This window comes from Pseudophryne corroboree, chromosome 4, assembly GCF_028390025.1.
Source record: "Pseudophryne corroboree isolate aPseCor3 chromosome 4, aPseCor3.hap2, whole genome shotgun sequence".
Classification (NCBI taxonomy): domain Eukaryota; kingdom Metazoa; phylum Chordata; class Amphibia; order Anura; family Myobatrachidae; genus Pseudophryne; species Pseudophryne corroboree.
In genome coordinates this window covers 633,085,253-633,109,489 of record NC_086447.1, presented here as the reverse complement: position 1 = coordinate 633,109,489, position 24,237 = coordinate 633,085,253, and the positions used below count along the sequence as shown (strand labels likewise).

The window sequence follows — 24,237 nt, the reverse complement described above, 5'->3', positions numbered from 1 at the left end:
AAGATGCTCCAGGAGAGGCTTGAACTCACAAACTTGGCATTGCTCAACAGATACTGTCTTATAAGTACCGCACATTGACCAATTGCGCCACTGGAGCACTTTGCAGCATTGTTTGGTTATGCTAGATGTGGATTTTATTCAATACAATCAGTACAGTCATAAGAATTGAAAAAGAAAATCATTTTTGGTGATGAATGATGAGCAACAAAGGAACATGCATGCCAGATGGCACTTGAATAAGCTGTCCACGGTGATAGAAAAGGTTTTAAAAACAACAACAACAATGTTATCATAATTAATGTCATATTTTAGCTTCTGTGGTCATTTTTTACAAGCTAAACACTGCAAGACTGTTTTACAGTTGAAGCAAGGATAAAATATCAACTCTAGTGATGAGACACTTGCTGTAATTACTTCCACCCCATATGGGACTTGGACCCCCTGGCTTAGGAGGGCAGTGACTTATCCATTATGCCAGTGGTGCTTACTGATGTACTTATTTAAGACTTTTAGGTTTTTAATAGTCAATTATTTTTTTTTGAGGAAAAAGTGAAGCTGTTTACTGTGTTCTTTGCATTACCAAGTCCAGCAAGAAATGTGCTGGTACTATCCAGAGCTGTCAGTATGGATTATCATGCTATATTGCAGAAAATCAATTTGATGCAACTGCTTTACCAACAGTATGTTAATCTTTTCCATTGCTGTTTTGTTGGCTGACTGAAGGAAGATATGCAGTGCATTTGAACCAAAGCAGATGTGTGCTGACAACTTAAATGCACAATCATGTTTGTGTTTTTTCTTTCTTTCTTCCATCCTTTGTAATATCATATTAAATATTAAGACTACCAGCTTATAATCAATGACTAATGACATAAGAAAAGAAAAAAAACAGTATACAAAGAAACTCCAGGTGAGGCTTGAACTCACAAACTCGGCATTGCTCATCAGATACTGTGTTATAAGTACCGCGCGCTGACCAATTGCACCACTGGAGCACTCTGCAGCATTAATTGATTATGCTAGATGTGGATTTTATTCAATACAATCAGTACAGTCATAAGAATTGAAAAAGAAAATCATTTTTGGTGATGAATGATGAGCAACAAAGGAACATGCATGCCAGATGGCACTTGAATAAGCTGTCCACGGTGATAGAAAAGGTTTAAAAAACAACAACAATGTTATTATAATTAATGTCATATTTTAGCTTCTGTGGTCATTTTTTACAAGCTAAACACTGCAAGATTGTTTTACAGTTGAAGCAAGGATAAAATATCAACTCTAGTGATGAGACACTTGCTGTAATGACTTCCAACTCAGACGGGACTTAAACCCACAACCACTGGCTTAGGAGAACTGTGCCTTATCCATTATGCCAGTGGTGCTTACTGATGTCCTTATTTAAGACTGATAGGTTTTTAATAGTCAATTAAATATTTTTGAAAAAAAGTGAAGTTGTTTACTGTGTTCTTTGCATTACCAAGTCCAGCAAGAAATGTGCTGGTACTATCCAGAGCTGTCAGTATGGATTATCATGCTATATAGCAGAAAATCAATTTGATGCAACTGCTTTACCAACAGTATGTTAATCTTTTCCATTGCTGTTTTGTTGGCTGACTGAAGGAAGATATGCAGTGCATTTGAACCAAAGCAGATGTGTGCTGACAACTTAAATGCACAATCATGTTTGTGTGTTTTCTTTCTTTCTTCCATCCTTTGTAATATCATATTAAATATTAAGGTAGCAGTTTATAATCAATGACTAATGACATAAGAAAAGGAAAAAAAACAGTATACAAAGATGCTCCTGGTGAGGCTTGAACTCACAACCTCGGCATTGCTCAACAGATACTGTCTTATAAGTACCGCACGCTGACCAATTGCGCCACTGGAGCACTTTGCAGCATTGTTTGGTTATGCTAGATGTGGATTTTATTCAATACAATCAGTACAGTAATAAGAATTGAAAAAGAAAATCATTTTTGGTGATGAATGATGAGCAACAAAGGAACATGCATGCCAGATGGCACTTGAATAAGCTGTCCACGGTGATAAAAAAAGGTTTAAAAAACAACAACAACAATGTTATCATAATTAATGTCATATTTTAGCTTCTGTGGTCATTTTTTACAAGCTAAACACTGCAAGACTGTTTTACAGTTGAAGCAAGGATAAAATATCAACTCTAGTGATGAGACACTTGCTGTAATGACTTCCAACTCAGACGGGACTTAAACCCACAACCACTGGCTTAGGAAAACAGTGCCTTATCCATTATGCCAGTGGTGCTTACTGATGTCCTTATGTAAGACTGATAGGTTTTTAATAGTCAATTATTTATTTTTGAAAAAAAGTGAAGCTGTTTACTGTGTTCTTTGCATTACCAAGTCCAGCAAGAAATGTGCTGGTACTATCCAGAGCTGTCAGTATGGATTATTATGCTATATTGCAGAAAATCAATTTGATGCAACTGCTTTACCAACAGTATGTTAATCTTTTCCATTGCTGTTTTGTTGGCTGACTGAAGGAAGATATGCAGTGCATTTGAACCAAAGCAGATGTTAAATATTAATTTAATCAATGACTAATGACATAAGAAAAGGAAAAAAAAAACTGGATAAAAAGATGCTCCAGGTGAGGCTTGAACTCACAACCTCTGCATTGCTCAACAGATACTGTCTTATAAGTACCGCGCGCTGACCAATTGCGCCACTAGAGCACTTTGCAGCATTGATTGGTTATGCTAGATGTGGATTTTATTCAATACAATCAGTACAGTCATAAGAATTGAAAAAGAAAATCACTTTTGGTGATGAATGATGAGCAACAAAGGAACATGCATGCCAGATGGCACTTGAATAAGCTGTCCACGGTTATAGAAAAGGTTTAAAAAACAACAACAACAATGTTATCATAATTAATGTCATATTTTAGCTTCTGTGGTCATTTTTTACAAGCTAAACACTGCAAGACTGTTTTACAGTAGAAGCAAGGATAAAATATCAACTCTAGTAATGAGACACTTTCTGTAATGACTTCCAACTCAGACGGGACTTAAACCCACAACCACTGGCTTAGGAGAACAGTGCCTTATCCATTATGCCAGTGGTGCTTACTGATGTCCTTATTTAAGATTGATAGGTTTTTAATAGTCAATTAAATATTTTTGAAAAAAAGTGAAGCTGTTTACTGTGTTCTTTGAATTACCAAGTCCAGCAAGAAATGTGCTGGTACTATCCAGAGCTGTCAGTATGGATTATCATGCTATATTGCAGAAAATCAATTTGATGCAACTGCTTTACCAACAGTATGTTAATCTTTTCCATTGCTGTTTTGTTGGCTGACTGAAGGAAGATATGCAGTGCATTTGAACCAAAGCAGATGTGTGCTGACAACTTAAATGCACAATCATGTTTGTGTTTTTTCTTTCTTTCTTCCATCCTTTGTAATATCATATTAAATATTAAGGTAGCAGTTTATAATCAATGACTAATGACATAAGAAAAGGAAAAAAAAACAGTATACAAAGATGCTCCATGTAAAGCTTGAACTCACAACCTCGGCATTGCTCAACAGCTACTGTCTTATAAGTACCGCGCGCTGACCAATTGCGCCACTGGAGCACTTTGCCGCATTAATTGGTTATGCTAGATGTGGATTTTATTTAATACAATCAGTACAGTCATAAGAATTGAAAAAGAAAATCATTTTTGGTGATGAATGATGAGCAACAAAGGAACATGCATGCCAGATGGCACTTGAATAAGCTGTCCACGGTGATAGAAAAGGTTTAAAAAACAACAACAACAATGTTATCATAATTAATGTCATATTTTAGCTTCTGTGGTCATTTTTTACAAGCTAAACACTGCAAGACTGTTTTACAGTAGAAGCAAGGATAAAATATCAACTCTAGTGATGAGACACTTGCTGTAATGACTTCCAACTCAGACAGGACTTAAACCCACAACCACTGGCTTAGGAGAACAGTGCCTTATCCATTATGCCAGTGGTGCTTACTGATGTCCTTATGTAAGACTGATAGGTTTTTAATAGTCAATTATTTATTTTTGAAAAAAAGTGAAGCTGTTTACTGTGTTCTTTGCATAACCAAGTCCAGCAAGAAATGTGCTGGTACTATCCAGAGCTGTCAGTATGGATTATCATGCTATATTGCAGAAAATCAATTTGATGCAACTGCTTTACCAACAGTATGTTAATCTTTTCCATTGCTGTTTTGTTGGCTGACTGAAGGAAGATATGCAGTGCATTTGAACCAAAGCAGATGTGTGCTGACAACTTAAATGCACAATCATGTTTGTGTTTTTTCTTTCTTTCTTCCATCCTTTGTAATATCATATTAAATATTAAGGTAGCAGTTTATAATCAATGACTAATGACATAAGAAAAGGAAAAAAAAACAGTACACAAAGATGCTCCAGGTGAGGCTTGAAATCACAACCTCGGCATTGCTCAACAGATACTGTCTTATTAGTACTGCGAGCTGACCAATTGCGCCACTGGAGCACTTTGCAGCATTAATTGGTTATGCTAGATGTGGATTTTATTCAATACAATCAGTACAGTAATAAGAATTGAAAAAGAAAATAATTTTTGGTGATGAATGATGAGCAACAAAGGAACATGCATGCCAGATGGCATTTGAATAAGCTGTCCACGGTGATAGAAAAGGTTTAAAAATAACAACAACAATGTTATCATAATTAATGCCATATTTTAGCTAGAGATGAGCGGGTTCGGTTCCTCGGAATCCGAACCCGCCCGAACTTAATGTTTTTTTACACGGGTCCGAGCGACTCGGATCTTCCCGCCTTGCTCGGTTAACCCGAGCGCGCCCGAACGTCATCATGACGCTGTCGGATTCTCGCGAGGCTCGGATTCTATCGCGAGACTCGGATTCTATATAAGGAGCCGCGCGTCGCCGCCATTTTCACACGTGCATTGAGATTGATAGGGAGAGGACGTGGCTGGCGTCCTCTCCATTTAGATTAGAAGAGAGAGAGTGAGATTGAGACAGAGACACTTGATTTACTGGAGCTTAGGAGTACTAGAGAGTGCAGAGTTTACTAGTGACTGACCACTGACCAGTGACCACCAGTGCAGTTTTATTTAATATAATCCGTTCTCTGCCTGAAAAAAAATGATACACAGTGACTCAGTCACATACCATATCTGTGCTCAGCCCAGTGTGCTGCATCATCTATGTATAATATCTGACTGTGCTCACACAGCTTAATTGTGGGGGAGACTGGGGAGCAGTTATAGGTTATAGCAGGAGCCAGGAGTACATACATATTATTAAAATTAAACAGTGCACACTTTTGCTGCAGGCAGGAGTGCCACTGCCAGTGTGACTGACCAGTGACCTGACCACACTGACCACCAGTATAGTATACTATATTGTGATTGCCTGAAAAAGTTAAACACTCGTCGTGTGACTTGTGTGGTGTTTTTTTTTTTATTCTATAAAAAACTCATTCTGCTGACAGACAGTGTCCAGCAGGTCCGTCATTATATAATATATACCTGTCCGGCTGCAGTAGTGATATATATATATATTTTTATATCATTATTTATCATCCAGTCGCAGCAGACACAGTACGGTAGTTCACGGCTGTAGCTACCTCTGTGTCAGCACTCGGCAGTCCATCCATAATTGTATACCACCTACCCGTGGTTTTTTTTTTCTTTCTTCTTTATACATACTACATCTCATTATCATCCAGTCTATATTAGCAGCAGACACAGTACAGTACGGTAGTCCACGGCTGTAGCTACCTCTGTGTCGGCACTCGGCAGTCCATCCATAATTGTATACCACCTACCCGTGGTTTTTTTTTTCTTTCTTCTTTATACATACTACATCTCATTATCATCCAGTCTATATTAGCAGCAGACACAGTACAGTACGGTAGTCCACGGCTGTAGCTACCTCTGTGTCGGCACTCGGCAGTCCGTCCATAATTGTATACCACCTACCCGTGTTTTTTTTTTCTTTCTTCTTTATACATACATACTACATCTCATTATCAACCAGTCTATGTTAGCAGCAGACACAGTACAGTACGGTAGTCCACGGCTGTAGCTACCTCTGTGTCGGCACTCGGCAGTCCATCCATAATTGTATACCACCTACCCGTGGTTTTTTTTTCTTTCTTCTTTATACATACATACTACATCTCATTATCATCCAGTCTATATTAGCAGCAGACACAGTACAGTACGGTAGTCCACGGCTGTAGCTACCTCTGTGTCGGCACTCGGCAGTCCATCCATAATTGTATACCACCTACCCGTGGTTTTTTTTTTCTTTCTTCTTTATACATACTACATCTCATTATCATCCAGTCTATATTAGCAGCAGACACAGTACAGTACGGTAGTCCACGGCTGTAGCTACCTCTGTGTCGGCACTCGGCAGTCCATCCATAATTGTATACCACCTACCCATGGTTTTTTTTTCTTTCTTCTTTATACATACATACTACATCTCATTATCAACCAGTCTATATTAGCAGCAGACACAGTACAGTACAGTAGTCCACGGCTGTAGCTACCTCTGTGTCGGCACTCGGCAGTCCATCCATAATTGTATACCACCTACCCGTGGTTTTTTTTTCTTTCTTCTTTATACATACATACTACATCTCATTATCAACCAGTCTATATTAGCAGCAGACACAGTACAGTACGGTAGTCCACGGCTGTAGCTACCTCTGTGTCGGCACTCGGCAGTCCATCCATAATTGTATACCACCTACCCGTGGTTTTTTTTTCTTTCTTCTTTATACATACTACATCTCTGTTAGGAATATTTGTGTTTTGTTTTGCCTTGCATTACCTCATTCCTGCCTCTAGGGGTCTCACTTGTTGCCTCAGGTCTGAATGGCAGTTGCACACTGCCTCTGCAGGGTAATTACCTGATTGTGTGCACCTGGAGCCCAACACCCTGCTGCTATTTAACTCCAGCTCACAGGCACTTAGTTGCAGATCATTGCGGTTCCGTATGGAGTGAGACTGGGCTCTCTCCAGTAACCCTGTCCAGATTCTGCCTTATTTGCTTCTTGGAGACTTCCCTGCAGTTTGCTAAAATGCATGTGCCTTGCTTCTGGACTTCTTACCCTGCCAGTTCAACATCTACATTTCTGGACTATTATTTGCAGTTTGTTTCCATTCCTGCCTGATCACTTCATTTTTGGTATGTTATTTTTCCCCTGCTTGATTTAAACCCGGATTTCTTCATGTTTATTTTGCATCTATGTTTAACCTGAAATATTCCATTTATCGTGTTTTGTTCCATGTAATCAAGCATCCAGTTTATATTTATTTTTACCACCACTTTTTCCACAATAAACTTTACTTAATTTTCACCTGGCTTCAGCTGACATCTTTCCAAGCACGCACACACAGAGAACTCTAGAAATCGTTACAGAATGATCTGCCAAAATAAACGTGTGCAGGAGTTTTGTTTTGATTCAGCTGAATCTCATAAAATGGCTTCACTTCAGAAAGGTTCCCTGCCTCTCAAGTTTTTGCCGTTTTTGAGTTCTGCATTGCTGGTGGATTTCAGAGAGAAACTGGAGGGTATTCAAATCCTATCTTCAGAGATACTGTCTGCTCTGCCTGAAGATTCAGTAAGGTTACCTGCTCCCTTTAAGGAGACGCAGGAAAAAAGGGGAAAAGATCAGTCTGGTACTCTCAATTCTGGCTGCTGTTTTTCTAGCGTAAGCAAAGGCAAGTTTTGGAGTTTTCCACGACCCAGTCTCTCTGAGGAAGAAAGGAGACATAGAAGGGATAAGAAGCTCTGTTTTTATTGCGGCAGGTCGGGACATTTTATTCAGTTATGTCCTGCTCGCAAACATAAAAAGAGCTTTCCTCATTCTGCCATAGTGCCAAATTCTGCTCAGTTATGCCACTGTGGTGCTCAAATTTCGAAAGGAGGGGTGTCCGGCCAAGCGACCCCAGGAGGGGTGTCCGGCCAAGCGACCCCAGGAGGGGTGTCCGGCCAAGCGACCCCAGGAGGGGTGTCCGGCCAAGCGACCCCAGGAGGGGTGTCCGGCCAAGCGACCCCAGGAGGGGTGTCCGGCCCTGCGACCCCAGGAGGGGTGTCCGGCCCTGCGACCCCAGGAGGGGTGTCCGGCCCTGCGACCCCAGGAGGGGTGTCCGGCCCTGCGACCCCAGGAGGGGTGTCCGGCCCTGCGACCCCAGGAGGGGTGTCCGGCCCTGCGACCCCAGGAGGGGTGTCCGGCCCTGCGACCCCAGGAGGGGTGTCCTGCCCTGCGACCCCAGGAGGGGTGTCCGGCCCTGCGACCCCAGGAGGGGTGTCGGTCCCTGCTGCCCTTGCCTTCGGGCATGAGGTCCCTGCTGCCCTTGCCTTCGGGCATGAGGTCCCTGCTGCCCTTGCCTTTGGGCATGAGGTCCCTGCTGCCCTTGCCTTTGGGCATGAGGTCCCTGCTGCCCTTGCCTTTGGGCATGAGGTCCCTGCTGCCCTTGCCTTTGGGCATGAGGTCCCTGCTGCCCTTGCCTTCGGGCATGAGGTCCCTGCTGCCCTTGCCTCACGGCATGAGGTCCCCGTTGCCCTTGCCTCACGGCATGAGGTCCCCGTTGCCCTTGCCTCACGGCATGAGGTCCCCGTTGCCCTTGCCTCACGGCATGAGGTCCCCGTTGCCCTTGCCTCACGGCATGAGGTCCCCGTTGCCCTTGCCTCACGGCATGAGGTCCCCGTTGCCCTTGCCTCACGGCATGAGGTCCCCGCTGCCCTTGCCTCACGGCATGAGGTCCCCGCTGCCCTTGCCTCACGGCATGAGGTCCCCGCTGCCCTTGCCTCACGGCATGAGGTCTCCGCTGCCCTTGCCTCACAGCATGAGGTCCCCGTTGCCCTTGCCTCACGGCATGAGGTCCCCGTTGCCCTTGCCTCACGGCATGAGGTCCCCGTTGCCCTTGCCTCACGGCATGAGGTCCCCGTTGCCCTTGCCTCACGGCATGAGGTCCCCATTGCCCTTGCCTCACGGCATGAGGTCCCCGTTGCCCTTGCCTCACGGCATGAGGTCCCCGTTGCCCTTGCCTCAAGGCATGAGGTCCGAGAGGTGCCCGCTTCGCCAGAGGTCCGAGAGGTGCCCGCTTCGCCAGAGGTCCGAGAGGTGCCCGCTTCGCCAGAGGTCCGAGAGGTGCCCGCTTCGCCAGAGGTCCGAGAGGTGCCCGCCTTGCCAGAGGTCCGAGAGGTGCCCGCCTTGCCAGAGGTGCCCGCCTTGCCAGAGGTCCGAGAGGTGCCCGCCTTGCCAGAGGTCCGAGAGGTGTCCACCTTGCCAGAGGTCCGGCCAAGGCCTGTCCAGCCCCAGGAGGGGGCTCTGCCTGTCCAGCCCCAGGAGGGGGTTCTGCCTGTCCAGCCCCAGGAGGGGGTTCTGCCTGTCCAGCCCCAGGAGGGGGTTCTGCCTGTCCAGCCCCAGGAGGGGGTTCTGCCTGCCCAGCCCCAGGAGGGGGTTCTGCCTGCCCAGCCCCAGGAGGGGGTTCTGCCTGTCCAGCCCCAGGAGGGGGTTCCGCCTGTCCAACACCAGATAGAGGTGCCTGCCATGCCCGAGATCCAAGATTTGCCCGAGGATCTGCCTTACTTTTATGGAAATATCTCTCACTGTTTAGCTCTCTTCAGATATTATCTGAGTTTTGATGACTTGTCCCCTATTGATATCATTGCTAACGTATGTATGAGATTCAGAGGGAGGGCCTTGAAGTGGGTAAATGGTCTTATAGATAAGGGAGATCCAGTGTTACAAGATTTGCCCGGTTTCCTCAAGGCTGTGACCGAAAGATTCAGTCCACCAACTGTCCTCACGCTCCTAGATGAATCTACTAAGGTGTGCCCCTCTGAGAACCTGCCTTTGCAGTCTGGGGAGCACCCTCAGTTTTTCAGATGTGGGCAGGTATCTCTAGGTGTTCACGCAGATTGCTCGGCAAGTTTAACATCTACAAGTTTACCATCCGCTCTTGATTCCATCCAGGAAAATAAGAGGTCAGTTCTACCGCTGGGTGGTGGCTCCGACTCTGAGAGTGAGCTTCTGGATGATCCGAGACTCGTTTTTGATGGACCTGTATTGCCTAATAGTGTCTTTGTGACACCTTCAAATAGGGTTAGGCAACCCAGAAAGAAAAAAGGAAAAAAGAAGAGAAGGTGAACTTTGAGGCGTCTGGAATCCGCCTGTTTAAGGGGGGGATAATGTTAGGAATATTTGTGTTTTGTTTTGCCTTGCATTACCTCATTCCTGCCTCTAGGGGTCTCACTTGTTGCCTCAGGTCTGAATGGCAGTTGCACACTGCCTCTGCAGGGTAATTACCTGATTGTGTGCACCTGGAGCCCAACACCCTGCTGCTATTTAACTCCAGCTCACAGGCACTTAGTTGCAGATCATTGCGGTTCCGTATGGAGTGAGACTGGGCTCTCTCCAGTAACCCTGTCCAGATTCTGCCTTATTTGCTTCTTGGAGACTTCCCTGCAGTTTGCTAAAACGCATGTGCCTTGCTTCTGGACTTCTTACCCTGCCAGTTCAACATCTACATTTCTGGACTATTATTTGCAGTTTGTTTCCATTCCTGCCTGATCACTTCATTTTTGGTATGTTATTTTTCCCCTGCTTGATTTAAACCCGGATTTCTTCATGTTTATTTTGCATCTATGTTTAACCTGAAATATTCCATTTATCGTGTTTTGTTCCATGTAATCAAGCATCCAGTTTATATTTATTTTTACCACCACTTTTTCCACAATAAACTTTACTTAATTTTCACCTGGCTTCAGCTGACATCTTTCCAAGCACGCACACACAGAGAACTCTAGAAATCGTTACAATCTCATTATCATCCAGTCTATATTAGCAGCAGACACAGTACAGTACGGTAGTCCACGGCTGTAGCTACCTCTGTGTCGGCACTCGGCAGTCCGTCCATAATTGTATACCACCTACCCGTGGTTTTTTTTTTCTTTCTTCTTTATACATACATACTACATCTCATTATCATCCAGTCTATATTAGCAGCAGACACAGTACAGTACGGTAGTCCACGGCTGTTGCTACCTCTGTGTCGGCACTCGGCAGTCCATTCATAATTGTATACTAGTATCCATCCATCTCCATTGTTTACCTGAGGTGCCTTTTAGTTGTGCCTATTAAAATATGGAGAACAAAAATGTTGAGGTTCCAAAATTAGGGAAATATCAAGATCCACTTCCACCTCGTGCTGAAGCTGCTGCCACTAGTCATGGCCGAGACGATGAAATGCCAGCAACGTCGTCTGCCAAGGCCGATGCCCAATGTCATAGTACAGAGCATGTCAAATCCAAAACACCAAATATCAGTAAAAAAAGGACTCCAAAACCTAAAATAAAATTGTCGGAGGAGAAGCGTAAACTTGCCAATATGCCATTTACCACACGGAGTGGCAGGGAACGGCTGAGGCCCTGGCCTATGTTCATGGCTAGTGGTTCAGCTTCACATGAGGATGGAGGCACTCAGCCTCTCGCTAGAAAAATGAAAAGACTCAAGCTGGCAAAAGCAGTTGCACCGCAAAGAACTGTGCGTTCTTCGAAATCCCAAATCCACAAGGAGAGTCCAATTGTGTCGGTTGCGATGCCTGACCTTCCCAACACTGGACGTGAAGAGCATGCGCCTTCCACCATTTGCACGCCCCCTGCAAGTGCTGGAAGGAGCACCCGCAGTCCAGTTCCTGATAGTCAGATTGAAGATGTCAGTGTTGAAGTACACCAGGATGAGGAGGATATGGGTGTTGCTGGCGCTGGGGAGGAAATTGACCAGGAGGATTCTGATGGTGAGGTGGTTTGTTTAAGTCAGGCACCCGGGGAGACACCTGTTGTCCGTGGGAGGAATATGGCCGTTGACATGCCTGGTGAAAATACCAAAAAAATCAGCTCTTCGGTGTGGAACTATTTCAACAGAAATGCGGACAACAGGTGTCAAGCCGTGTGTTCCCTTTGTCAAGCTGTAATAAGTAGGGGTAAGGACGCTAACCACCTTGGAACATCCTCCCTTATACGTCACCTGCAGCGCATTCATAATAAGTCAGTGACAAGTTCAAAAACTTTGGGTGACAGCGGAAGCAGTCCACTGACCAGTAAATCCCTTCCTCTTGTAACCAAGCTCACGCAAACCACCCCACCTACTCCCTCAGTGTCAATTTCCTCCTTCCCCAGGAATGCCAATAGTCCTGCAGGCCATGTCACTGGCAATTCTGACGAGTCCTCTCCTGCCTGGGATTCCTCCGATGCATCCTTGCGTGTAACGCCTACTGCTGCTGGCGCTGCTGTTGTTGCTGCTGGGAGTCGATGGTCATCCCAGAGGGGAAGTCATAAGCCCACTTGTACTACTTCCAGTAAGCAATTGACTGTTCAACAGTCCTTTGCGAGGAAGATGAAATATCACAGCAGTCATCCTGCTGCAAAGCGGATAACTGAGGCCTTGACAACTATGTTGGTGTTAGACGTGCGTCCGGTATCCGCCGTTAGTTCACAGGGAACTAGACAATTCATTGAGGCAGTGTGCCCCCCGTTACCAAATACCATCTAGGTTCCACTTCTCTAGGCAGGCGATACCGAAAATGTACACGGACCTCAGAAAAAGACTCACCAGTGTCCTAAAAAATGCAGCTGGACCCAATGTCCACTTAACCACGGACATGTGGACAAGTGGAGCAGGGCAGGGTCAGGACTATATGACTGTGACAGCCCACTGGGTAGATGTATGGACTCCCGCCGCAAGAACAGCAGCGGCGGCACCAGTAGCAGCATCTCGCAAACGCCAACTCTTTCCTAGGCAGGCTACGCTTTGTATCACCGCTTTCCAGAATACGCACACAGCTGAAAACCTCTTACGGCAACTGAGGAAGATCATCGCGGAATGGCTTACCCCAATTGGACTCTCCTGTGGATTTGTAGCATCGGACAACGCCAGCAATATTGTGTGTGCATTAAATATGGGCAAATTCCAGCACGTCCCATGTTTTGCACATACCTTGAATTTGGTGGTGCAGAATTTTTTAAAAAACGACAGGGGCGTGCAAGAGATGCTGTCGGTGGCCAGAAGAATTGCGGGACACTTTCGGCGTACAGGCACCACGTACAGAAGACTGGAGCACCACCAAAAACTACTGAACCTGCCCTGCCATCATCTGAAGCAAGAAGTGGTAACGAGGTGGAATTCAACCCTCTATATGCTTCAGAGGTTGGAGGAGCAGCAAAAGGCCATTCAAGCCTATACAATTGAGCACGATATAGGAGGTGGAATGCACCTGTCTCAAGCGCAGTGGAGAATGATTTCAACGTTGTGCAAGGTTCTGATGCCCTTTGAACTTGCCACACGTGAAGTCAGTTCAGACACTGCCAGCCTGAGTCAGGTCATTCCCCTCATCAGGCTTTTGCAGAAGAAGCTGGAGACATTGAAGGAGGAGCTAACACGGAGCGATTCCGCTAGGCATGTGGGACTTGTGGATGGAGCCCTTAATTCGCTTAACAAGGATTCACGGGTGGTCAATCTGTTGAAATCAGAGCACTACATTTTGGCCACCGTGCTCGATCCTAGATTTAAAGCCTACCTTGGATCTCTCTTTCCGGCAGACACAAGTCTGCTGGGGTTGAAAGACCTGCTGGTGAGAAAATTGTCAAGTCAAGCGGAACGCGACCTGTCAACATCTCCTCCTTCACATTCTCCCGCAACTGGGGGTGCGAGGAAAAGGCTCAGAATTCCGAGCCCACCCGCTGGCGGTGATGCAGGGCAGTCTGGAGCGACTGCTGATGCTGACATCTGGTCCGGACAGAAGGACCTGACAACGATTACGGACATGTCGTCTACTGTCACTGCATATGATTCTCTCAACATTGAAAGAATGGTGGAGGATTATATGAGTGACCGCATCCAAGTAGGCACGTCACACAGTCCGTACTTATACTGGCAGGAAAAAGAGGCAATTTGGAGGCCCTTGCACAAACTGGCTTTATTCTACCTAAGTTGCCCTCCCACAAGTGTGTACTCCGAAAGAGTGTTTAGTGCCGCCGCTCACCTTGTCAGCAATCGGCGTACGAGGTTACATCCAGAAAATGTGGAGAAGATGATGTTCATTAAAATGAATTATAATCAATTCCTCCGCGGAGACATTGACCAGCAGCAATTGCCTCCACAAAGTACACAGGGAGCTGAGATGGTGTATTCCAGTGGGGACGAATTGATAATCTGTGAGGAGGGGGATGTACACGGTGATATATCGGAGGATGATGATGAGGTGGACATCTTGCCTCTGTAGAGCCAGTTTGTGCAAGGAGAGATTAATTGCTTCTTTTTTGGGGGGGGTCCAAACCAACCCGTCATATCAGTCACAGTCGTGTGGCAGACCCTGTCACTGAAATGATGGGTTGGTTAAAGTGTGCATGTCCTGTTTATACAACATAAGGGTGGGTGGGAGGGCCCAAGGACAATTCCATCTTGCACCTCTTTTTTCTTTTATTTTTCTTTGCGTCATGTGCTGTTTGGGGAGGGTTTTTTTGGAAGGGCCATCCTGCGTGACACTGCAGTGCCACTCCTAGATGGGCCCGGTGTTTGTGTCGGCCACTAGGGTCGCTTATCTTACTCACACAGTCAGCTACCTCATTGCGCCTCTTTTTTTCTTTGCGTCATGTACTGTTTGGGGAGGGTTTTTTGGAAGGGCCATCCTGCGTGACACTGCAGTGCCACTCCTAGATGGGCCCGGTGTTTGTGTCGGCCACTAGGGTCGCTTATCTTACTCACACAGTCAGCTACCTCATTGCGCCTCTTTTTTTCTTTGCGTCATGTGCTGTTTGGGGAGGGTTTTTTGGAAGGGACATCCTGCGTGACACTGCAGTGCCACTCCTAGATGGGCCCGGTGTTTGTGTCGGCCACTAGGGTCGCTTATCTTACTCACACAGCGACCTCGGTGCAAATTTTAGGACTAAAAATAATATTGTGAGGTGTGAGGTATTCAGAATAGACTGAAAATTAGTGGAAATTATGGTTTTTGAGGTTAATAATACTTTGGGATCAAAATGACCCCCAAATTCTATGATTTAAGCTGTTTTTTAGGGTTTTTTGAAAAAAACACCCGAATCCAAAACACACCCGAATCCGACAAAAAAAATTTGGTGAGGTTTTGCCAAAACGCGGTCGAACCCAAAACACGGCCGCGGAACCGAACCCAAAACCAAAACACAAAACCCGAAAAATTTCAGGCGCTCATCTCTAATTTTAGCTTCTGTGGTCATTTTTTACAAGCTAAACCCCGCAAGACTGTTTTACAGTTGAAGCAAGGATAAAATATCAACTCTATTGATGAGACACTTGCTGTAATGACTTCCACCCCATATGGGACTTGGAACCCCTGGCTTAGGAGGGCAGTGACTTATCCATTATGCCAGTGGTGCTTACTGATGTTCTTATTTAAGACTGTTAGGTTTTTAATAGTCAATTATTTATTTTTGAGGAAAAAGTGAAGCTGTTTACTGTGTTCTTTGCATTACCAAGTCCAGCAAGAAATGTGCTGGTACTATCCAGAGCTGTCAGTATGGATTATCATGCTATATTGCAGAAAATCTATTTGATGCAACTGCTTTACCAACAGTATGTTAATCTTTTCCATTGCTGTTTTGTTGGCTGACTGAAGGAAGATATGCAGTGCATTTGAACCAAAGCAGATGTGTGCTGACAACTTAAATGCACAATCATGTTTGTGTTTTTTCTTTCTTTCTTCCATCCTTTGTAATATCATATTAAATATTAAGGAAGCAGTTTGTAATCAATGACTAATGACATAAGAAAAGGAAAAAAAAAACAATATACAAAGATGCTCCAGGTGAGGCTTGAACTCACAACCTCAGCATTACTCAACAGATACTGTTTTATAAGTACCGCGCGCTGACCAATTGCACCACTGGAGCACTTTGCAGCATTAATTGGTTATGCTAGATGTGGATTTTATTCAATACAATCAGTACAGTCATAAGAATTGAAAAAGAAAATCATTTTTGGTGATAAATGATGAGCAACAAAGGAACAAGCATGCCAGATGGCTCTTGAATAAGCTGTCCACGGTGATAGAAAAGGTTTAAAAAACAACAACAACAACAACAATGTTATCATAATTAATGTCATATTTTAGCTTCTGTGGTCATTTTTTACAAGCTAAACCCTGCAAGACTGTTTTACAGTTGAAGCAAGGATAAAATATCAACTCTAGTGATGAGACACTTGCTGTAATGACTTCCACCCCATATGGGACTTGGAACCCCTGGCTTAGGAGGGCAGTGACTTATCCATTATGCCAGTGGTGCTTACTGATGTTCTTATTTAAGACTGTTAGGTTTTTAATAGTCAATTATTTATTTTTGAGGAAAAAATGAAGCTGTTTACTGTGTTCTTTGCATTACCAAGTCCAGCAAGAAATGTGCTGGTACTATCCAGAGCTGTCAGTATGGATTATCATGCTATATTGCAGAAAATCAATTTGATGCAACTGCTTTACCAACAGTATGTTAATCTTTTCCATTGCTGTTTTGTTGGCTGACTGAAGGAAGATATGCAGTGCATTTGAACCAAAGCAGATGTGTGCTGACAACTTAAATGCACAATCATGTTTGAGTTTTTTCTTTCTTTCTTCCATCCTTTGTAATATCATATTAAATATTAAGGTAGCAGTTTATAATCAATGACTAATGACATAAGAAAAGAAAAAAAACAGTGTACAAAGATGCTCCAGGTGAGGCGTGAACTCACAACCTCGGCATTGCTCAACAGATACTGTCTTATAAGTACTGCGCGCTGACCAATTGCGCCACTGGAGCACTTTGCAGCATTAATTGGTTATGCTAGATGTGGATTTTATTCAATACAATCAGTACAGTCATAAGAATTGAAAAAGAAAATAATTTTTGGTGATGAATGATGAGCAACAAAGGAACATGCATGCCAGATGGCACTTGAATAAGCTGTCCACGGTGATAGAAAAGGTTTAAAAAACAACAACAACAATGTTATCATAATTAATGTCATATTTTAGCTTCTGTGGTCATTTTTTACAAGCTAAACACTGCAAGACTGTTTTACAGTTGAAGCAAGGATAAAATATCAACTCTAGTGATGAGACACTTGCTGTAATGACTTCCACCCCATATGGGACTTGGAACCCCTGGCTTAGGAGGGCAGTGACTTATCCATTATGCCAGTGGTGCTTACTGATGTTCTTATTTAAGACTGTTAGGTTTTTAATAGTCAATTATTTATTTTTGAGGAAAAAGTGAAGCTGTTTACTGTGTTCTATGCATTACCAAGTCCAGCAAGAAATGTGCTGGTACTATCCAGAGCTGTCAGTATGGATTATCATGCTATATTGCAGAAAATCAATTTGATGCAACTGCTTTACCAACAGTATGTTAATCTTTTCCATTGCTGTTTTGTTGGCTGACTGAAGGAAGATATGCAGTGCATTTGAACCAAAGCAGATGTGTGCTGACAACTTAAATGCACAATCATGTTTGTGTTTTTTCTTTCTTTCTTCCATCCTTTGTAATATCATATTAAATATTAAGGTAGCAGTTTATAATCAATGACTAATGACATAAGAAAAGGAAAAAAAAAACAGTATACAGAGATACTCCGGGTGAGGCTTGAACTCACAACCTCACCATTGCTCAACAGATACTGTCTTATAAGTACCGCGTGCTGACCAATTGCGCCACTGGAGCACTTTGCAGCATTAATTGGTTATGCTAGATGTGGATTTTATTCAATACAATCAGTACAGTCATAAGAATTGAAAAAGAAAATCATTTTTGGTGATAAATGATGAGCAACAAAGGAACAAGCATGCCAGATGGCTCTTGAATAAGCTGTCCACGGTGATAGAAAAGGTTTAAAAAACAACAACAACAATGTTATCATAATTAATGTCATATTTTAGCTTCTGTGGTAATTTTTTACAAGCTAAACACTGCAAGACTGTTTTACAGTTGAAGCAAGGATAAAATATCAACTCTAGTGATGAGACACTTGCTGTTATGACTTCCAACTCAGACGGGACTTAAACCCACAACCACTGGCTTAGGAGAACAGTGCCTTATCCATTATGCCAGTGGTGCTTACTGATGTCTTTATTTAAGACTGTTAGGTTTTTAATAGTCAATTATTTATTTTTGAAAAAAAGTGAAGCTGTTTACTGTGTTCTTTGCATTACCAAGTCCAGCAAGAAATGTGCTGGTACTATCCAGAGCTGTCAGTATGGATTATCATGCTATATTGCAGAAAATCAATTTGATGCAACTGCTTTACCAACAGTATGTTAATCTTTTCCATTGCTGTTTTGTTGGCTGACTGAAGGAAGATATGCAGTGCATTTGAACCAAAGCAGATGTGTGCTGACAACTTAAATGCACAATCATGTTTGTGTTTTTTCTTTCTTTCTTCCATCCTTTGTAATATCATATTAAATATTAAGGTAGCAGTTTATAATCAATGACTAATGACATAAGAAAAGGAAAAAAAAACAGTATAAAAAGATGCTCCAGGTGAGGCTTGAACTCACAACCTCGGCCTTGGTCAACAGATACTGTTTTATTAGTACTGCGCGCTGACCAATTGCGCCACTGGAGCACTTTGCAGCATTAATTGGTTATGCTAGATGTGGATTTTATTCAATACAATCAGTACAGTCATAAGAATTGAAAAAGAAAATCATTTTTGGTGATGAATGATGAGCAACAAAGGAACATGCATGCCAGATGGCACTTGAATAAGCTGTCCACGGTGATAGAAAAGGTTTATAAAACAACAACAACAATGTTATCATAATTAATGTCATATTTTAGCTTCTGTGGTCATTTTTTACAAGCTAAACACTGCAAGACTGTTTTACAGTTGAAGGAAGGATAAAATATCAACTCTAGTGATGAGACACTTGCTGTAATGACTTCCACCCCATATGGGACTTGGAACCCCTGGCTTAGGAGGGCAGTGACTTATCCATTATGCCAGTGGTGCTTACTGATGTTCTTATTTAAGACTGTTAGGTTTTTAATAGTCAATTATTTATTTTTGAGGAAAAAGTGAAGCTGTTTACTGTGTTCTATGCATTACCAAGTCCAGCAAGAAATGTGCTGGTACTATCCAGAGCTGTCAGTATGGATTATCATGCTATATTGCAGAAAATCAATTTGATGCAACTGCTTTACCAACAGTATGTTAATCTTTTCCATTGCTGTTTTGTTGGCTGACTGAAGGAAGATATGCAGTGCATTTGAACCAAAGCAGATGTGTGCTGACAACTTAAATGCACAATCATGTTTGTGTTTTTTCTTTCTTTCTTCCATCCTTTGTAATATCATATTAAATATTAAGGTAGCAGTTTATAATCAATGACTAATGACATAAGAAAAGGAAAAAAAAAACAGTATACAAATATACTCCAGGTGAGGCTTGAACTCACGACCTCACCATTGCTCAACAGATACTGTGTTATAAGTACCGCGTGCTGACCAATTGCACCACTGGAGCACTTTGCAGCATCAATTGGTTATGCTAGATGTGGATTTTATTCAATACAATCAGTACAGTCATAAGAATTGAAAAAGAAAATCATTTTTGGTGATGAATGATGAGCAACAAAGGAACATGCATGCCAGATGGCACTTGAATAAGCTGTCCACGGTGATAGAAAAGGTTTAAAAAACAACAACAACAATGTTATCATAATTAATGTCATATTTTAGCTTCTGTGGTCATTTTTTACAAGCTAAACACTGCAAGACTGTTTTACAGTTGAAGCAAGGATAAAATATCAACTCTAGTGATGAGACACTTGCTGTAATGACTTCCATTTCAGACGGGACTTAAACCCACAACCACTGGCTTAGGAGAACAGTGCCTTATCCATTATGCCAGTGGTGCTTACTGATGTCTTTATTTAAGACTGATAGGTTTTTAATAGTCAATTATTTATTTTTGAAAAAAAGTGAAGCTGTTTACTGTGTTCTTTGCATTACCAAGTCCAGCAAGAAATGTGCTGGTACTATCCAGAGCTGTCAGTATGGATTATCATGCTATATTGCAGAAAATCAATTTGATGCAACTGCTTTACCAACAGTATGTTAATCTTTTCCATTGCTGTTTTGTTGGCTGACTGAAGGAAGATATGCAGTGCATTTGAACCAAAGCAGATGTGTGCTGACAACTTAAATGCACAATCATGTTTGAGTTTTTTCTTTCTTTCTTCCATCCTTTGTAATATCATATTAAATATTAAGGTAGCAGTTTATAATCAATGACTAATGACATAAGAAAAGAAAAAAAACAGTGTACAAAGATGCTCCAGGTGAGGCGTGAACTCACAACCTCGGCATTGCTCAACAGATACTGTCTTATAAGTACTGCGCGCTGACCAATTGCGCCACTGGAGCACTTTGCAGCATTAATTGGTTATGCTAGATGTGGATTTTATTCAATACAATCAGTACAGTCATAAGAATTGAAAAAGAAAATAATTTTTGGTGATGAATGATGAGCAACAAAAGAACATGCATGCCAGATGGCACTTGAATAAGCTGTCCACGGTGATAGAAAAGGTTTAAAAAACAACAACAACAATGTTATCATAATTAATGTCATATTTTAGCTTCTGTGGTCATTTTTTACAAGCTAAACACTGCAAGACTGTTTTACAGTTGAAGCAAGGATAAAATATCAACTCTAGTGATGAGACACTTGCTGTAATGACTTCCACCCCATATGGGACTTGGAACCCCTGGCTTAGGAGGGCAGTGACTTATCCATTATGCCAGTGGTGCTTACTGATGTTCTTATTTAAGACTGTTAGGTTTTTAATAGTCAATTATTTATTTTTGAGGAAAAAGTGAAGCTGTTTACTGTGTTCTATGCATTACCAAGTCCAGCAAGAAATGTGCTGGTACTATCCAGTGCTGTCAGTATGGATTATCATGCTATATTGCAGAAAATCAATTTGATGCAACTGCTTTACCAACAGTATGTTAATCTTTTCCATTGCTGTTTTGTTGGCTGACTGAAGGAAGATATGCAGTGCATTTGAACCAAAGCAGATGTGTGCTGACAACTTAAATGCACAATCATGGTTGTGTTTTTTCTTTCTTTCTTCCATCCTTTGTAATATCATATTAAATATTAAGGTAGCAATTTATAATCAATGACTAATGACATAAGAAAAGGAAACAAAAAGTATACAAAGATGCTCCAGGTGAGGCTTGAACTCACGACCTCGGCATTGCTCAACAGATACTGTCTTAAAAGTACTGTGCGCTGACCAATTGCGCCACTGGAGCACTTTTCAGCATTAATTGGTTATGCTAGATGTGGATTTTATTCAATACAATCAGTACAGTCATAAGAATTGAAAAAGAAAATCATTTTTGGTGATGAATGATGAGCAACAAAGGAATATGCATGCCAGATGGCACTTGAATAAGCTGTCCACGGTGATAGAAAAGGTTTAAACAACAACAACAACAACAATGTTATCATAATTAATGTCATATTTTAGCTTCTGTGGTCATTTTTTACAAGCTAAACACTGCAAGACTGTTTTACAGTTGAAGCAAGGATAAAATATCAACTCTAGTGATGAGACACTTGCTGTAATGACTTCCAACTCAGACGGGACTTAAACCCACAACCACTGGCTTAGGAGAACAGTGCCTTATCCATTATGCCAGTGGTGCTTACTGATGTCTTTATTTAAGACTGTTAGGTTTTTAATAGTCAATTATTTATTTTTGAAAAAAAGTGAAGCTGTTTACTGTGTTCTTTGCATTACCAAGTCCAGCAAGAAATGTGCTGGTACTATCCAGAGCTGTCAGTATGGATTATCATGCTATATTGCAGAAAATCAATTTGATGCAACTGCTTTACCAACAGTATGTTAATCTTTTCCATTGCTGTTTTGTTGGCTGACTGAAGGAAGATATGCAGTGCATTTGAACCAAAGCAGATGTGTGCTGACAACTTAAATGCACAATCATGTTTGTGTTTTTTCTTTCTTTCTTCCATCCTTTGTAATATCATATTAAATATTAAGGTAGCAGTTTATAATCAATGACTAATGACATAAGAAAAGGAAAAAAAAACAGTATACAAAGATGCTCCAGGTGAGGCTTGAACTCACAACCTCGGCCTTGGTCAACAGATACTGTGTTATTAGTACTGCGCGCTGACCAATTGCGCCACTGGAGCACTTTGCAGCATTAATTGGTTATGCTAGATGTGGATTTTATTCAATACAATCAGTACAGTCATAAGAATTGAAAAAGAAAATCATTTTTGGTGATGAATGATGAGCAAAAAAGGAACATGCATGCCAGATGGCACTTGAATAAGCTGTCCACGGTGATAGAAAAGGTTTAAAAAACAGCAACAACAATGTTATCATAATTAATGTCATATTTTAGCTTCTGTGGTCACTTTTTTACAAGCTAAACCCTGCAAGACTGTTTTACAGTTGAAGCAAGGATAAAATATCAACTCTAGTGATGAGACACTTGCTGTAATGACTTCCAACTCAGACGGGACTTAAAACCCACAACCACTGGCTTAGGAGAACAGTGCCTTATCCATTATGCCAGTGGTGCTTACTGATGTCTTTATTTAAGACTGATCGGTTTTTAATAGTCAATTATTTATTTTTGAAAAAAAGTGAAGCTGTTTACCGTGTTCTTTGCATTACCAAGTCCAGCAAGAAATGTGCTGGTACTATCCAGAGCTGTCAGTATGGATTATCATGCTATATTGCAGAAAATCAATTTGATGCAACTGCTTTACCAACAGTATGTTAATCTTTTCCATTGCTGTTTTGTTGGCTGACTGAAGGAAGATATGCAGTGCATTTGAACCAAAGCAGATGTGTGCTGACAACTTAAATGCACAATCATGTTTGTGTTTTTTCTTTCTTTCTTCCATCCTTTGTAATATCGTATTAAATATTAAGGTAGCAGTTTATAATCAATGACTAATGACATAAGAAAAGGAAAAAAAAACAATATACAAAGATGCTCCAGGTGAGGCTTGAACTCACAACCGCGGCATTGCTTAACAGATACTGTCTTATTAGTACTGCACGCTGACCAATTGCGCCACTGGAGCACTTTGCAGCATTAATTGGTTATGCTAGATGTGGATTTTATTCAATACAATCAGTACAGTCATAAGAATTGAAAAAGAAAATCATTTTTGGTGATGAATGATGAGCAACAAAGGAACATACATGCCAGATGGCACTTGAATAAGCTGTCCACGGTGATAAAAAAGGTTTAAAAAACAACAACAACAATGTTATCATAATTAATGTCATATTTTAGCTTCTGTGGTCATTTTTTACAAGCTAAACCCTGCAAGACTGTTTTACAGTTGAAGCAAGGGTAAAATATTAACTCTAGTGATGAAACACTTGCTGTAATGACTTCCACCCTATATGGGACTTGGAACCCCTGGCTTAGGAGGGCAGTGACTTATCCATTATGCCAGTGGTGCTTACTGATGTTCTTATTTAAGACTGTTAGGTTTTTAATAGTCAATTATTTATTTTTGAGGAAAAAGTGAAGCTGTTTACTGTGTTCTTTGCATTACCAAGTCCAGCAAGAAATGTGCTGGTACTATCCAGAGCTGTCAGTATGGATTATCATGCTATATTGCAGAAAATCAATTTGATGCAACTGCTTTACCAACAGTATGTTAATCTTTTCCATTGCTGTTTTGTTGGCTGACTGAAGGAAGATATGCAGTGCATTTGAACCAAAGCAGATGTGTGCTGACAACTTAAATGCACAATCATGTTTGAGTTTTTTCTTTCTTTCTTCCATCCTTTGTAATATCATATTAAATATTAAGGTAGCAGTTTATAATCAATGACTAATGACATAAGAAAAGAAAAAAAAAACAGTATACAGAGATACTCCGGGTGAGGCTTGAACTCACAACCTCACCATTGCTCAACAGATACTGTCTTATAAGTACCGCGTGCTGACCAATTGCGCCACTGGAGCACTTTGCAGCATTAATTGGTTATGCTAGATGTGGATTTTATTCAATACAATCAGTACAGTCATAAGAATTGAAAAAGAAAATCATTTTTGGTGATAAATGATGAGCAACAAAGGAACAAGCATGCCAGATGGCTCTTGAATAAGCTGTCCAC

General features: G+C 41.9%; 3 non-coding genes across 3 annotated transcripts; all 3 read right to left on the bottom strand.

Annotated features, from left to right (window-relative positions):
- Positions 1-18,581: 18,581 nt before the first annotated feature.
- On the bottom strand, positions 18,582-18,674 carry TRNAI-AAU (transfer RNA isoleucine (anticodon AAU)). The gene is given in 2 exon segments: positions 18,582-18,627; positions 18,637-18,674. It is a non-coding gene; the product is annotated as a tRNA-Ile (tRNA).
- Positions 18,675-22,187: 3,513 nt separating this feature from the next.
- Positions 22,188-22,280, bottom strand: TRNAI-AAU (transfer RNA isoleucine (anticodon AAU)). Its single transcript is given in 2 exon segments — positions 22,188-22,233; positions 22,243-22,280. It is a non-coding gene; the product is annotated as a tRNA-Ile (tRNA).
- Positions 22,281-23,093: 813 nt separating this feature from the next.
- Positions 23,094-23,186, bottom strand: TRNAI-AAU (transfer RNA isoleucine (anticodon AAU)). The gene is given in 2 exon segments: positions 23,094-23,129; positions 23,149-23,186. It is a non-coding gene; the product is annotated as a tRNA-Ile (tRNA).
- Between the last annotated feature and the right edge of the window lie 1,051 nt (positions 23,187-24,237).